General features: G+C 40.1%; 1 protein-coding gene and 1 long non-coding RNA gene across 2 annotated transcripts in view; one reads left to right on the top strand and one right to left on the bottom strand.

Annotated features, from left to right (window-relative positions):
- PACRG (parkin coregulated) overlaps positions 1–17,915 on the bottom strand; it is a 511,166-nt gene that overhangs the window by 84,079 nt on the left and 409,172 nt on the right. The gene's annotated exons all lie outside the window — the stretch shown is intronic.
- LOC131515507 (uncharacterized) lies at positions 1,353–14,105 on the top strand. Its single transcript, XR_009263603.1, has 2 exons — positions 1,353–1,601; positions 11,716–14,105. It is a non-coding gene; the product is annotated as an uncharacterized LOC131515507 (long non-coding RNA).

Here is a 17,915-nt window from a genome sequence, read left to right as displayed (position 1 = left end):
CAGGGACTTAACAAGACAAATCTTAATGTGATGGAGGGGACAAAGAGCCATTGACTGGGTGATGATGAAGTGGGGGCAGGTGTGGAGAGATGACACAGGAAGCATGGTCAGCCTTTTGGAGGAGTTTTGTTGAAGAGAAAAACAGAGAAATGGTGTGATGAAGAAAATGGAGAATGTGGGTAGGAAGGAATTTTTTAAACATGTACTGGAGAGTGGAATCATTACAGAAATGAAGTCCTTGGATAGGTGGGAGAGGGTGGATTTCAGGACTTGAGGGGCTGACTTTAGATAACTGCACCAGGGCACTGTGTCTGTATTACGATGGGATGCCGGATGTATGGGTGCAGATGTAGGTAAGTTGGTATATGTTTTGCTGGGAAGGTGTGTTAGTTCTCGTGCGATGCTTCTGTTTTCTTAGGAAAATAAGAAGCTAATTTATTAACAAAGAAGGAGGAATGAAATAGTTGCCGAAGAAAGGGCAAATATGCATTCCCTAGGAATAGGCAGGCAGCGTGTCGCCTGTCTGAGCTGTATGGTTCTGGGCTCTGGATCACAGGTTTGCTCTATGGTTGGGCTTCTCTGCACCCAGGCCTTCTTGTTGGGGCTCTGATATCCACCTAGACCTGCCCACACTCTCCGACCCACTCCTGTCTCCTCTCTTTTCAGGCTGAACTCCTGGTGTAGGTGGGTGGATTTCTTGAGTCTGAGCCACCATTTGGAGCCTTTCTGGCATTATACCTAGAGCCCTAGGGCTGCACCCCTAGATTCTGCAGGGAGGCTAAGCCCTCACTTAGCTCACCCTCCACTGCTAGCCTGAGTCTTCCCCGTTGCACAGGTGCCCTCATCCCTCCCAGTCCCATTAGGACTTGGAGGAAGTTTTGAGTGAAAATTGGGAAGATTCAGGTTTGTAAAGGCATGTTAGTGGGGTACTAATGGGTCTTTTAAAGCTCCTCATGGGGAACAAAATTCTGTAGATACAGCAAATATAAATGATCATTGTTTTTATATGGATTATTCAAGGATTTAATCAGATGAGGAAAGTCGAAAGCAAGCAGATCAAATACTGTAAAGTGCCAGTGCTGGTTAGTAACAGCAGAGCCTTAAAGAATAGGTTGTGTTGTTCTTGGAAGATGGTGCCCTGAGAGTAAAAATAATTAAAATAAGTTGGACTGCAAAGGGAGGAAAAGTATAGCAACATTGCCAGTCATGAGTTTTACATTCTTACAATATTATCACTGCATAGTGTATGCTTGTGTGTATGTGTGTGACTGTACGTATGTGTACGTGTGTGCGTGTCTGTGTGTATAAACAGAGGACGGTGGAGGGTGGGTGGGTTTGTTCGTGGAGGGATCTTTGTTCTTTATTTTTTAGTTTTATTTGTTTTATTTTATTTTATATAGAGAGGGCACAAGTAGGGGAGAGATGCAGAGGGAGAGAGAGAGAGAGAGAGAGAGAATCCTAAGCAGGCTCCACCCTCAGTGCAGAGCCCAACATGGAGCTCAATCCCACGACCCTGGGATCACGACCTGAGCCGAAACCAAGAGTCAGACGCTCAACCGAATGAGCCACCCAGGTGCCCCTGTGGAGGGATATTTGAAGCGGTAAGACTTAACTTTGATTTTCTTAAGCCATCAGGCTCTAATTTATGTTTTACATTTCTTCTTGTATTTCTCATCCAGTCCAGCTCTACATTGAGTTTCCAAGCATTTATAAATATTTCCCATAAAAATCTTGCCTTTGTTCCTCTTACTTCCCCCCCCCCCCCGCCTTTTTCTTGATGGCAGTGCTATGAATCCGATGATGCCAAATCTCTTTTGCCCCGTTCTCCATCAAGCTTTGGTACAAGTTCTTCTGCTTCAGGCTCCTTGACCATGTGAAAGTCCTCCCGCCTCCAGCTATCACCCACATTCTCTCCCCTTGGGGAAGAGATACCTCTTTGCTGCTCCCAACGTTAGTCTCCGCATTGTCTCCAGTGTCCTTTTTCTTTAATGCAAGTGGACAGGAAACTGGTTCCGTATACTTTTATAGGAGTTGGCTCTCTCGTCTCAAGTGAAATGTTGGGGGTCTCCAGGATCCTACCAGTGACCATTTTTTCTTAATTTCTTTGTGATCTCATTACTAACACAACCCAGGTGGTTGTCTTCCCAGCCCAGGTCTCTCATAAATATCTCTAAGACATATATTCTATTTTGCTTGTTGGCTGTGTCCGCCTTGAGGCACCATAAGCATCATAAACTCAACATACCTAAAACTAAGATCGTCATATTTCCTCATTCTTTTTCTGAATTTAGTACTTGGTTAATGGCATTAGTACTTAGTCAAGGAAAGTGGATCTACTAAAATTGACTCCAGAGGAGACAGAAAACAGACTAATAGCAATGGATGATGTTACCAAAGCTATTAATATATTTTCTTTCTTTCTTTCTTTCTTTCTTTCTTTCTTTCTTTCTTTCTTTCTTTCTTTCTTTCTTTCTTTCTTTCTTTCTTTCTTTTTAGTTTTTGGGAAAGTGCAAGTGGGAGGGATGCAGAGGATCCGAAGTGGGTTTTGCACTGACAGGCTGACAGCGGCGAGCCTGATGTGGGGCTCTAACTCATGAACCGCAAGGTCATGACCTGAGCCATAGTTGGATGCTCAGCTGACTGAGCTACAGAGGTGCCCCAATAAATGACCTTTAAAAATATGCCATGCCTAGATGGGTTTAGAAATGAATTAATTCAACTTTCCATGGAATTACTATTCCCCATAAACTCTATTAAAAGGAAGAAGCTTCCATAATTTTTTCTTTTAAATGATCATAGCATACCGCTGAGACCAAAACTTGACAGAATAGCTTTAACTTAGATAATTATTCTATCACCCAATTTTAGTAATTATTAAGGAGATATGGTAATGTATTAAGAGAAAAACACACCACAACCTAAGTGGCATTTATTTCCTGAATATATAGGTGGACCCACAAAAAATTTATAAAGGGGTCAAATGAATACACAGTAGTAAAAGTTAAAGGAGGCAAATTAGGTAAGTCATATAGGAGATATCAAAAGAGGCATTTTGAAAACACTGACATGCATTTCTGATGTTAAAAACTTTTTGGATAAGGATTGATAAATACTTTTAAGTCAGCATTAGGCTTAATGGTAAAACACTAAAAATATTCCTAGTAAAATGTAAAACAAGACAAGAATGTTGCCCATGGCTACAACTATTTAAAATTATTAGCGAAATTTTAGGCAATGACGTTAAACAAGAGAAATAAATAAAAATATTAGAAGGAAGAGTTATGCCATATTTTGTAGATTTTGTGACTAATAACTAGAAAATATAAAGTGAATCACCTAAAAAAAACTATTATAAATAAGAGAATTCAGTAAGATTGTAAATATACATACTACAGTTGCAGTATGTATAAAGGATAATATAAATAATAATTGGGAAAGTACAGTAACAAAAAATGGAAGGAAGCAAGTCATTTATAATAGCAAAACAAAGATAATGAAACAGAAAATGATAAAATACCTATGAATGAATTGAAAAGGAGATGTATAAAGTTATATAAAGAAAGCTATACAACTCTATTGAAGGACTTAAAGGAAGGCTTGAATATATAATACTTGAAGTGTAACAAGTCCATTTGGAGTGTCCCATAGATTCAATGGGGCTTTTTATGGGCAGTCAGAAAATCTAGCTTTCTTATGAGAAGAAAAAAATAAGGAAACATAAACATGTGAGAATAGCCTGCCAGATTCTGGAAAGAAGGTAAATGAATAGCGACTGGCTGCAGAAAATATTAAAACTCTGCTGTCCAATTTGGTGGCCACAAGCCACATCTGGCTTTTTGACGTATACATTAGTTAAAAATAAATAAAATAAAAAAGTTCTGCTTCTCAGTCAAACTAACAACATTTCAAAAACTCCGTGTGATGAATGGCTTACTATACTGAATAGAAAAGCAGAGAACGTTTCAAAGGTTCTATTGGACACTGCTCTATTAAAACATATTATTTAACTTTAACAATGAAAACAGTTTGGAACTGGAGAGGAAACGGTTACGAAGAGACCTGAGTCCACAATCCAAATAATGTGGAAATTTGTAGATTGTGATAAAGGCTGCTTTTCAAAGGTGAAGAAAAGAGAGGCTATTTTTTTAGGTGATGTTGGGACAATTGACTAACCATTTGAAAAATATATGGCTGGATCTTTATCTCTTTATATACACCAATATAAATTCCAGATAGAACAGAGATATAAAATGTACAGACAGAACAAACAAAACCTCTAATGTTCTAGAAGAAAAGATCAGTGCATTTATTTATAAACTTGAAGTGGGGATATTTGCAATTGCATATAGTTGGCATAAAGCTAATTTACAAAAATCTCCTAAAAATCAATAAGAAAGAGACAACCAAAACAATAGAAAAAAGAATGTAAATAGGGTCTCTGTATGAAAATTAATATATATGTCTAGTAATCATATGAAAAGATATTCAATCTCGGTCACTGAGGAAGGAACACCCTAAATATTTTAGTGTACATTCCCTGCAAACAAGGACATTCTCCTACATAGCCATAACACAAACACTGCAACCAGAAAACTAATATTGATATATTAATACCACCTAATCTGCAACTCCATCCAAATTTTGCCAATTGTCCCACTGACATTCTTTACAGCAAAAGGCTCCAATCCAGAATCATGTGTCTTATTTAGTTGTGACGCCTCTTCATTCTCTATCTGGAACAGTTTTTCCCCCTTGACTTTCATGCCCTTGATATTTTTAAAGATTACAGGCCAGTTACTCTGTAGAATGTTCCTCAGGGTGGGTTTGTCTGATATTTCCTAATGATTAAATTCAGATTTTATATTTTGGCAAGGATGTCACATTGCATTCTATCAGGTGGCATATGATTTTGATCTGTCCCCTTATTGGTCATGTAAACTTTGATGTTTTGATTTAGGTTATGCCTGCCAAGCATCTCCATGATAAAATTGCCCTTCTTCCCTTGTAATCAACAAGCATCTTGTAAACAGATGCTATGAGACCATGTATATCAAGTTCCCTGTCAAACTTTTATTTATCTATTTATTTATATTCATGGATTCATCCAATTCCTAATCTCTTCAATGGCTTATACTCCATTTTACTACCATGATTTATTTTGATGCTCAAATTGTTCCTGGGTTGGACAATGGGGCCCTTTTAAATTGCCATCTGTGTCTGTTGCACATGTCCCATTTTTCTTTAAGCCCTTCCTTATCTTCCTTCTTCCTTCCTTCTTCCCTCTCTCCCTCCCTCCTTCCTTCCCTCTATAGCTATTTCAGGCTCATCTGGTACTTTCCCTGCCTTGTCCTGGAATCCACCATTTCTGCAAGAAGGATTCGTTCCTTTTTGGAGAGAATGGTATTTAGAAACCAGAATCTAGGCGCTAGTTGTGCTCATTGCTTTTGGGGTGCCACTATTCCCAGCCTCTCAGTGGACAGAACTATACCTACACACAGATAACTACACTACAACCAGACTTATTTCTACACACACACACACACACACACACACACACACACACAAGTCCACACCAATGTTTCTAATTCTAATCCTACACCACAGGATATGTTCTAATTTTCTATCTTTCTAGATATGTACCTCCCTTGGCTCCTGTTATCCTTTTTATATTTAGTTATTTGATCTACCTCTGCATGTAACCAATCTCCCACTGTCATTATTGCCCTGCACCCCTCTCCCATCTTGGTGCATATGAATATCTCTTCACTATTCAGACTCTGACACCCCTTGACCATGGCAGGTGAACACTGATTGTGCTGGGCACCACCTAGTGGTTTGGACAAATTATTGGAAGAGGAAGAACTTCCTATCCCACACCCCCTGTTTGTTTATGTCTCTAGTTCCCAACCAAGCTTGAGAGGACTGCAAAACCAAGAGGCTCAAACATTTCAACTGCTTACACACAGCAATTCATTCTGAGGGGAAGAAACCTGGAAACCATCTTTTATCGTAGTAGATATCCATACAAAGCAAAATGTTTTGATGAGTCATTTTATTATGTGCCATTGATGTAAATACTGAAAGTCACAGTATTCATTCTTGTCCAAAGAGTTTTTTTTAAAGTTCCATTATATAGACCCGTGCCTAGATTTAAGTTATAAAAATACTCAATCAAACATGGTAAAGTTCTAAATTCTCATGAAAAAACTTGTGACTGTCAGCTTTACATTTTTGATGGCTAGGATAAGAAAGAACATTTTGTTCACCATGATACATTTTAAAACAATTATTTAGATTGACTTCAAGTGTCTGCTCCTTTAATCTATAAAACAGCAACTCTATTGCATGGAAAACATTACTGGAAGCCAGCATTAATATTTTCACTAAGCTAAGGAAGGGGAGTACACAGGATTATGACATGCCCCTGGTGCGATGTGAGGTAGTTGCATAATTTGTACATACACATTAAAGAATCACCACATTGCCTGGGGAAGAATTTTTACTCTGTCAAAAAAAGGTCAACTTTAAGTGTTGCTGTCATAATGACAGTGTTAAGAGCCAAAGGGATTTTTTTTAAAGAGAGAAAGTTTCTGTGATTAGAACCTATCATACAAACCTAAGGAAAAAAAAAATTAGTATCATCAAACAAGGCTCTAGCGAAGTAACAAAGAGTTTAATTAAGTTGGTATTCCTTGAGGAAAGGCATTTTTACAGTTTCAAAACTTTAGTTTCAGTTACATCCTGATTAGTTAGATAGGGTATGGGACTGCCTAGGATGAGGAGAGTTGACCAGGTCAACATTTGGACTCCTGAAACAAAATGCCTTCTCTTCCCCCTAAACATGGCTATTCAATGACTTAAATAGTTTGCAATGTCTTATTTAGTATGTCCTGTATTTGGCATTATTCTAAGAGGGGGAATTCTTTAAAAACTCAGTGTTGTATCACTCAGTACAAACTGGGTACACTATGAACTAATACTGTTTCATTTCAGCATAAACAAAGGGAACAGGTACATGAATTTAATTGAGAGTCTACTCCTAGCTTGAATCCAGACATTTAATGGCTGCTTTAATGTGCCTTAATTCAGTCTCCTCGACATACCTCTGCAGTAGACGTCATCTATGTGTTGTGGAAGAGAGAACTAAGGCTCAGAGTTTATTGTCGACAGCAGCAAAAGTGGCTGCACCTGGTGAGGCCCTGACCTTCTGAGCCCATGTCTAGCTTACTCTCCACTCTGGTGGTCTCTGCTTTATTCTTTTTTTTAAGTTTGTTTATTTATTTATTTTGAGGAAGGGGGGGAGAGAAAGAGACAGGAGAGAGACAGGGACAAGGAGAGGATAGAGAGAATCCCAAGCAGGCTCTGCACTGTCAGCCCAGAGCCCGATGTGGGGCTTGAACCCATGAACCACGAGATCATGACCTGATCCAAAGTCAAGAGTTGGATGTTTAACTGACTGAGCCACCTAGACACCTGTGTCTGCTTTATTCCTGATGGGGATATTTTTAAATTATATATATATATATATATATATATATATATCTCATATTTTGTCCTCACATTCAACAGTAATTGTAGACTACTAAGTACTTAGCACTGTATTACATTTTAGAAGGATACTGTGCATTGTGGAAAGGATAGAAACTTGGTATAAAAGTATCTAAACTTCTTTAATAGTTCTAGGAATACTTGAAAAGGAATATATATGGATTACAGACAAAGTCCATTGAAGAAGAGCAAATTAAGATATTATGCTGGCCTTCTTTTTATATTCTCAGTATACTTGCCTGTTTACTCTTCTGACTGATATGTTACCTTTAATAGTATTTAAAAATATATATATATGGAATAATAAGCTATGACTTTCATGGGCATCACACATTTCACAGCAATAATGATCCTTATGAAGATGTTGGCCAGCAGATAAATTAAAGCATTCGGTTGAGAACTGAGGTCCCTCTATAGGCACAGTCTGATGATCTTACAGACTTTTAGGTGGCTTGGCTCAAGGACTGCATACATTGTGGAATAGAATGTTGATTTAATAGATTGTCTCAGCCTTGTTTTACTGCTGAGTCACAATGGCTTTTTCAAGAAAAATTAAACATGTGAAACTATACATTTGTGTGTTACAGACATATGGAATAACCTCGAACAATTTTCAGTCGTGAATTTACAATGTCATCTTTCCTTTGTGTCATATGCTTCCTATCAAATTATGGTGAATGTGTGGGGGCCTTGTTCAAGTATTAACTAGGGTGATGTATGTTTATTTCATGCATTATGTAAAAAAATCAATATGAAGGAAATTAAAAATCTCAGTAGAGTCATAATATTACTCTAAAATAAACATTATGTAGTAGTTGTCTCATTTTGTGCTATCCTCATCTGTGAAATTAGGTAATCCCTGTACCAGAACCTGTCAATACTAACAAGTATTTGTTATTTGTACCATTCCATCTCTACTCTATACCCAACAATTCACTGTAGTGTGTGTGTGTGTGTGTGTGTGTGTGTGTGTGTGTGTGTTTACTATAGATTTAGGAAATGATCAATGACAAATAAAATGCTAGACCAACTCACAACTACTATCAACCTTACCCACCAAAATCTATCTTCTGGTTCCTTCTCAAAGTTCCACCTTCACAGGGAGGTGGGTTGTCACATTGATACTGTTTAGATCTCCTTCAGCTACTCTTTATTAAGGCTACTGACAAATTTGGATGATAAGATGCTCTATTTCAGGGCCACTCATCACACTTGCTGATAAACGCTAACAATAGTTCACTGTGTACTTCCTTCACTAAATTCACCCAACTCCTTGTCAACAGGGAAACGTGTCAGAAAAATGTACCTACTATTGCTCACAACCTTATTTAGTAAATGCACTTGAGCCCCAGGCTATAGATTACTTTGACTTGTGCTTCTATTTGTAGCTACTCACAGACATAGCTTGTCTATCCACCCCTGTTAGATCTTTTAAAGAAAGCCTAACACAGAAGAGGAAAATTGGAATAAATTAGGAGAAAAATATCCTCTCATGTTCGCTAACGCATTTTTCTGCTTAATAATCTCATGTTAGACATTAGACAAATGTTTTCGGTAGAAAGTGCTTTTATTTCTTTTTCTCTTACAAGCGTTGTAATATCAATTCTAAGAGATGTTAATTCACACAGTGCAAGGTGGATATTTACATTAAGGAAATACATGTCCAGAACTGTTCCTTTCTCAAAATTAGTTCATATTTTATTTCACAGAAAGAAAAAATATATATACATTTGGATTGTAAGTAATATTTTAGCATTCTTTTTGGGAGCCACTGCACTAAAATCCTAGAGAGCTATGCCAAAAAGATGAAATCCTAAGGTAGGATCAGCCAGAGCAGTTCAAAAACCAAGAGCATGTCAAAAACCAGCTAAACAAAATGCATATTTATTTGTTATTTCATTTCTGTATTTTTTATTAACAACTGATTAATATATAGAAAATTCTAATTTTAACATAACAATCTAACAATTTTTTTTAAAACAACACTTAGCTTCCATTTTGATCTCTGCTACTTTCCTTTTCCTGATTTGTATACTGTTAAAAACCACCATTATCACCATTATCTTTAGCCTTGATGGAATGGAGTCTATTATGTCTTAGGAACAGGAAAAAAAAAAGATAAAAAAAAGAAACAGCTCAGAAATAGCCTATGAATAGAAGTTATCTCAAGTCTTTATGGAGTATTTGCTTTATTTAGCAAATAAAGCAAAAATCAACTTTGGACCAAAGTGTGCAATGTCAGCTAGCTTCCTAACAGGGCAATGCCAGTTTAGCTACAGTGGAATTCAAATTGGCTATTAAGTTATGCTCGCATAGACAGTGGCAATATGTTGGACAACTGTGAAGAGAAAACGAAGCACCACTGATGGTCCGTGGCCCCAAAGAGACCATTTCCATATGCTCTCTATCGCCTGGCAGCTTTGCAGTCCTATCTCAACTCCTTCTCAGCGACATCCATATGGTAGCTACAGATTGAGAGCTTGCCTTTTCTAAGACAGTCAGGTCTCACTTGGTATTCTATTGCACTGAATACTGGTGAACAGTGATTCACAATTTTATTGCAAAAATAAGATTATGAGTACTAGGTCCTTCCACTGTCTTCAAAGAGACAGTCATGGATCCTGGCCATCTTATCTTTTCACGTTATAGAAGGAAATTAGTTGCATGCATTGGAATCTGACCTGAATCAGGTTACCATCTATGCGTTATGTAGCGAGGAGCCAGAAAATAAGGAAAACATGTATAACGGGGCTTGCACATCATTGTTTCAAGGTGCTGGTCTCACACATACACAGAGGGAGTTGAATTTAGTGGAAGTGGCAGGTATATAACGGAGCAAATGTGAACAAAGGATTCTTCTGAGAATGACAAGTAATTTTGGAATTTCTTGAAGTTTATTTATGTTTAAAATTTTAAGCCTTACACATTCATGGCTTTGTTCACTGAACATTTGTTGTTTTCAGACTCGTGAAACACTGGGCATCACCTGTTCCATCTGGCAAAGACTTAATAAGTAGGCAGCGGTCATTATTTTTATTTCAGCAGAGAGACTAACCACAACCTGAATTATAAAAAAAAGGACAAAGGCACAGAATAATTTCTTAGAAGGAGGGCTTGATCTCTTAGTAGGAGATAAACGCCACTTGGGCAGTAGATCACAAAGGAGTGTGTGTTTTTATGCTACTAAAATTTTTTTCATTTAAAGAAATTTCTCATTTTCTACAAAGCTTTTTAAAAGATAGCAAGAACGTTGACAAAGATTTACAATTTATGAAAGAAAAAATGTAAAATCCTAGAGAAATCGTTCAACACAAACCAAACTGTGATGATAGTAAACTCAAACGCATAATAACATTTTTTTTTAAAAGGAGTATGGCATTTCACAAATTGAAAATAACAAAAACAGATATTGGCACCTTCTCCCAATGTAACTTCCTAAACTAAGAATTTTATTTTGCATTTCTTTCTTCCTACAGGAATTTGAGATTACGTGTGACTTAGTTTCCTTTCGGGAAACCTAAGAGGCAAGCAGAAATCTCACTCTCGCCCTTAGTTTACCTCCACCTAACAACTACCCAGGGGCCAAAACATACTGTTCTCTTAAACATTCCTCCAGCCCTCTTCCCCCACATCCCCAATTGGCATGCCTTTATATAATCTTTTGCTTTCCTCCATTCTTAGCTCCTGATAACCTACTGTGACTTTCGGCTCTAGGATCTTCCTATTACCTGGTTGGGTATCTCCCAGTTTCTAGGTCTTTTGTGCATTACAACCCCAGGTTCCCAGTGGAACAGAGGCGTTGGAGAATTTATAATGAAAGAATCGGGGACCTCAACGGCCTCTCTCCCCTATCCATTCCAATGTACAAATATTTCTAGAGGAGAAATAGTTTGAGGCTCACTTATGTTAACAGTCCTATCTCCAAACCTTTCTCCAAAAACATGCAAACACAGACCTGGTCTGTGCTCCAGGGCCTATGAGCGTAACCACAAGGAAGAGACTGCCCTTTGGCGATGAGAAACTCCCACACCGACCACAGAATTCAAACCGGGCCTCACTCCATAATTTTAGTTCCTTTAAACCTCATGATGATTTTCTCAGAAATCACCGTTTGCCATGAAAAGGTACGCTCGGTTCGATTTGCGTGCATCTATTTTCTCTTTACAGGGGACTAATTAGCGCACGATCACAGCCTACTCAGGTACCAACGCCTTGAACAACTGCATCCCCCCACGATCCGCACAGCTTTGCCTAGATGTGCCCCGCATCGCAGGTGCATCACCGAGGAAGAGCTCGTCAGGGCAGCACCTAACTGACAGGTAACTTCGCTGTGTTAGTTTCTAAGTCATTAGTCTTACGAAGCTGTGAGAGCACAACGGCGCTGACCCACTGCCCCATGGCCTTTCCTGAGGAGCTGGCGACACCGCGGATGTGAACGAGCCCAGAGTTTGCTACTCTTGTCCCCTGGACTCAGAAGGAGCGGAATTCTCTCTTCCTCCAGGGCACTCTGGGCCAGATGCACACCAGGGCGGGTGTTACTTGAGCTAATGAACTACAGGAGGAAAAGCAGCAACCACAAACTCAGGGCAAACCAAGCTTCTTATCAGAAGAAATCTTCAGAAATGATGGGTTTGATCCACAGTGAGGGCGCTTCCTTCGCCTCAGACTGCTTAAGTAAAGCAGTTTGAGCCCAGTGACAACTGTGACAGGCAGGGAAGGATCTCCCTGCTTTGTGGCTCTCAGCTGTGTCAAGCAGGAGCCTCGGGCCCCAGGGCGTATGTGTGGATCCCCAGGGGCGCCTCAACACTCTGTGGCTCCCCAGACTCTCACTTTTGGAGATGCCCTCCATGCCCATCAAACAGACTGGAGGTGGAGAGGTGCCCCGGCAATGAACTCTCACAGCCTGGCGTGGGAGCCTGGCCTCCTACCCACTCCTTAGGAATGCTTTATTTATAACCCGATGCAGAAGTACTTACTGAGGCCCAGATAATCTGGCTTTTTTCCCCCCTCAATTATTCATGAGATTTAGGCAAAATTGCATATTTTTTAATTTCATCTTTTTGGTATAAACTACTGAAATCGCAGGCAAAGAATCCATCCAGGATCTGTTTGCTAGAAGCCTCTCTAGGTTAGCTCCGCATCATTATAACTACTTCTCTTTGAACTTTGAGAATGGAGAATCCTGAAAATTTGACAGTTGGTGGCAATTTATGTAACTTGTTCTATTACTGTTGGCAGAATGTGGGAAAACATTGGAATGAAAATCTGAATCTATAATACACACACACACACACACACACACACACACACACACACACACACGTTTATATAATGTCTCAACAGCAGCAAAAGACAGACGGGACCGTGCTGGGACCAGAGAGGGATCCGAGGTCGTTTGCTGAATGGGGCTTACCGCTCAGGCACACTTCGTTTTTATTCCTTAGTTATTAATTAGTGTCTACCTACCAGTGAGTACATGAAACCCTGGCCTGCCTCCCTCCTTCCTCTGTGCCCTCTCACCTGCTACCCTGGCTCTGGTGTCACTGGGGACAGCCCTGGTCACCAGCTCCCTAGCACACACGTCTCCTGAGGGAACTACAGACCCAGAAATGTTAATTCCACCCACCTCCCCTTGGCCCCCTGAAATCTCTGTGTGTGCGCTCACCATTCCCTCTGCCGGACACCCCTCTACCTTTGCTGGCTACTCCAACTCTTGCCCTTCAAAGTCCGGCGCCAACCCCACCTTGGGAAAGGCTCCGCCATGACTGCCCTGCCTAACCCCTCTGCCTCTGACTTCACAGCTTGGCCTCTAGGAGTGTGGCCATGTCCGTCTCACTAAGCCAATGCTCCTTAGTTTTCAAGGGGTAGAAATAGCAACTAACCTTTGTAATGAGCTTTGGGTATATAAAGCCTTTGCATACGTTTGACCCTTCAGAGACCCCTCAAGGTGGGTTAACATCCCATTTTCCACACATGTAAACAGAACAGTTCAAGTAGCTGGTCCCACGTGACACAAGTGATGTGGTGATACTGAGGCTAGGTGAGTCAGATCTACAGGCTCAGGCACTTATAGGGCATGGTATCCCTCCCCACCCCCCTCTTGAGTGTGGGGTCTTGGCTCGTTCCTCTCTTTCTCCCCCAAGCACCTGTGGCTGTTGGTAAATATTTGTTGAATTGACTTGGGGCAGGGGGTAGATAAGAAAGGGGTCTGTGAGCTGGGTGATCGAATCCCACGTCATGCCTGAAGGTCACAAGGAAACTCTCTTTACACAGCTAGATCTCCTACAAGCCTCCCGACAAGGGGCTGTTCTCTCTTGTGCCAGAAGCACTTGCATTCCTCTGTGGTTCTGTTTCTAAAGAAACCGGGACGTGGATGTATGCCAGCAGATAGCAGGACTGAGAAACACCCCAGTGTGAAACTACTGATATTTGAGATGTCCTGATCCTTTAAAAAATTACATGTACTAATAAGAATTAATAAAACGTATGCACTCCAGTGAAGTATAAAGACAGGCTTATGATGAACTGTTTCTGTAAATTAAAAGTTTTCAAGTATACTGTTAAAGTATTCATTTTTTTTCCATAATGCTGCTTTAAAAATGTTTTCCCATATGGTTCTGTCACTTTAACTTTCCTTATCATTCTTTTATGAACTGTAAGGTAAGAAATAATAAGTGTAGTTTATGGAAAACTCCTGTTCTCCAGAGTGTATGAAAGCCTTGTCATAGGAGGATTAGAAATGTTAAGACAGTACTCAGAGGACAGAGACTGCTGACAGGCGGGGCGCCCATATTCTGCTGATCCAGCCCAGACCCTGGCTTCTGGGAGCTGGAAATGGCCCAGTGCCCGGGTGTGAGGCCACTCAGGAATGCAGGTGAAGCAGTGCGTACTCCAGTGTCCCAGCGCAAGGACATATAACAGGTCGACCAGCCATCCCAGATTTAGCACTGAAAATCCTGCGTGCTGGCATACTTCTCAGTCTGGAGCAGACCAGGAAAGTTGGCCACCCCATCAAGGTGCTATCCAAAACAAGGATCATAAAAGAATGTTGAAGCTACTGAGGATTTTTAGTGCTCATTGGTTTACCAATCACTATTATCAGGCCTTCCTCTCACTTTGAGCAATAAAAGGTTAACATTTGACCCCACTTAGAAAAAAGACTCTGGCTGCAGTTCTGTCAATACATCTGGAATGTCGCTCATGCAATCCAATCCTTTTTCCTCTCCTACTCATGGCTATGTGCTGCTCGGAAAGTATGCATGAACTCAGAAGTATGTGACACGTGCCCACGTTCATAACCTTGGCGCTTAAAATCCAAGGTTAATGCTATTTGCCTTAGAGTGAGGTCATGCAAATGTTACAGATCATGGAACCAAAAGTCATGTAGACATTGGGACAGTTTGTGTGTGTGTGTGTGTGTGTGTGTGTGTGTGTGTGTGTGTGTTGGGGAAGAAGGGTCTCATCCTGAGGTGATGCCTGTGTCCTAGTTTCTGACTGCTCCAAGAGAAAAACTCCCTCTTCAGGTGATGCCAAATGTTCTGGGGAACTAGCAGGCCTAGGACTTCCCTTTTTCATGGTAGAAGAAAATAAGTCGTTCTACTTTTTTCTTGTCTTGTAAAATAAAAATTATATGTAGGCTCAGATCTGGTATCAGTAGAAGAGTTCTCTGGTTCTCAGTCTTTATCAAAGTAGGTTTCTTCCCTTTCTGCCCTTCCAAGTATAACACTTATGGTATTATTTTAAAATAAAAAAATAGACATTGTCATTTTCTGTTCCTTAATGGCCAAATGTTTTATACCCTTAGGCAAGTTTCATAGAAAAAATATATATACTCTATGCCACTTAATAATGTCTAAAATGTCTGAAACATTACCTATACAGTAACCTATATTACCTATAATATATATCTATCCCTAAGTGTATATATATGTGTGTATGGGTATATATATCTGTGTGCATGAATGTGTGTATGTACAACTATGTTGTGTGTATGCATACATGCACCTGTGCTTATGTAACAAGCTTAAGAACCACACAGCACAGGGGCGCCTGGGTGGCTCAGTCTGTTGAGAGTATGACTTTGGCTCAGGTCATGATCTCACCCATGTTGGGCTCCGTGCTGACAGCTCAGAGTACGGAGCCTGCTTTGGATTCTGTGTCTCCCTCTCTCTCTGCCTCTCCCCAGCTTGAGCTCTGTCTCTCTCTCAAAAATAAATAAACATTAAAAAAAAAAAGTAAAAATGATGATAAAAAAGAACCACACAGCACAGTGGTTACCTCTGGGGAGGAGGAGGAAGTGAGCTCTGGAAGGAGTTCCAGGAAGACAGCTTACCCTCATGCATCCTTTTCAATGACACTTAATCTGGCCACATTATCTCTCTCCGTGTTCACACCCCTCCTCCAAGAAGGTACTGGGTGCTCAAGAGGCACCAAGCTTGTCAGGTAAGGGTGACACCTTTGGGCTACGCTGTTTGGGTTTGAATTCTGGATGTGCCATTTCTGCCTGTGTGACCATGACCTAGATCCTTAATTGCTCAGAGCCTCAGTTACCTAAAACTAAAAATTTGAAAATCATTTTAATGAATAAATGGTTCCACTCGTTTGGTTAAGACATGTGCTACACTGAAGGGCCGGATTGAAATGGCTAGTTCAATAAAGAAAGTGTATTACTGGATAAAGATGTTTACATTAATTCCAATTTCCCTGAAGACATTGGCACACATTATCAGGAGCTGGGAGACTCACACAGATAGATACATACTAGAAACCTCTTCTTTAATATTAAAAAGACAGGTACCCTTGCACCGTGCCTTATATGCTTCGAAATGCTTTATATGACATCACAACTTTGCAACTTTTTGCTTTGTTCATGTGACATGGCCTGGAGAGCTATTCTTTTTAATTTCCGTTTGGATGTGGCTAATTCTATATTCCTTTGAAAGATAACATAGCCCTTGCTCTGAATCATTCCCTTGTCAATTCCCTTAAAATGGAAGGTAATGAGAGAAAATTTAAAATAAGAATAGAAAATAATCACCAGTTTCATAAGGACGATGGGTGAATGGGACTTTATTTTGATGATATACCTTTAGACAAAAGCATTTGAAGATATTAATTTTTTTTCCTTTAGAGCTAAAGGTGATTTATAACAGATTTGTACTCTGGAAACAGTTGAAAGCACCGAAAATGTCTGCAGAGATGAGAACTGAGTAACTCTAACAGAAAGCCGGTTACAACTGTGTTTGAAGGGAAAACTTTTACTGTGAAAAAATTAAATAACCACTAATAAGATATGATCTTCTTTTCTGGGGAAAAGGAAACTATCTTGAAAATTTAAGTTTCAAGTGTTTAAATAAAAAATAAAAATAAAAATAGCCACAGTAATACAACCGCAAATTCAACATATTTTTTTCTACCTCTGTTTTCTCCCTTGCCTGCCATCTTTCTCATTCCATCTTTCTGTGTGTCCATCCACCTGTCTATCTATCTACCTATCTATCTATCTATCTATCTATCTATCATCTACCTACTTGCTTATCTGCCTATCTTTTGAACAGCTACTCATCCCAGGTCTTGTGTTAAATGTAGATATATTTGTTTATATCTTATTTCGTGGCTTCTATTCTTTTTTTTTTAAGTTTATTTAATTATTTTGAGAGAGAGAGAGAGAGAGAGTGTGTGTGCACCAGCACAAGCAGGGGAAGGGCAGAGAGAGAGGGAGAGAGAATCCCAAGCAGGCTCCCTGCTGTCAGCCCAGAGCCTAACATAAGACTCAAACCCACAAACCATGAGATCATTACCATGAGCCAAGATTGAGAGTCGGACGCTTAACTGACTGAGTCACCCAGACACCCCTCTCTTCCTTCTTAAACTGCAGAAACTGTCCTTGGAGTTTCACACAGATAAAATGTCAACAGTTATAACAACAAAAATAGGTGACACTTATCCATTACCAAGCGCCAAGCACGTTGCTATGTTCTACTGTTTATAGACACCGTTCTGCTTAACGCCACCCCACGTCCTGCTCAGGTAGATTTCGTTACTTCTAGTTTGTTTTTGCAAGGCGTATGGCAGTTCAGCAGCTTGTTCGATGTCACATGGTAAGTTACGGCCAGAAGAAAGTTCCCAGTCACCCTGGAACAGGAGAGGTCTTGAAGTAGATAGGATGTGTGGAAAAGGGAGGAAGGAGTCAAGGATCACCGGAAGACTGAGATGCTGGTTGAGCAGAGGAAGGGTAGTGTCCTTCAGGGACACAAACAAGCAGTCAGGGGCTGTTGGGAAGCAGTAGTAGTAACAGGTTTCACTTTAGAGGTGTAGATGGTCATGGCGGCAGGCATGTCCTGCACCTGTAACTGACAGCTGAACGT

The sequence above is a fragment of the Neofelis nebulosa genome, chromosome 6 (assembly GCF_028018385.1).
Source record: "Neofelis nebulosa isolate mNeoNeb1 chromosome 6, mNeoNeb1.pri, whole genome shotgun sequence".
NCBI classification, from domain to species: Eukaryota; Metazoa; Chordata; class Mammalia; order Carnivora; family Felidae; genus Neofelis; species Neofelis nebulosa.
This window is presented reverse-complemented; position numbering and strand designations above follow the sequence as displayed.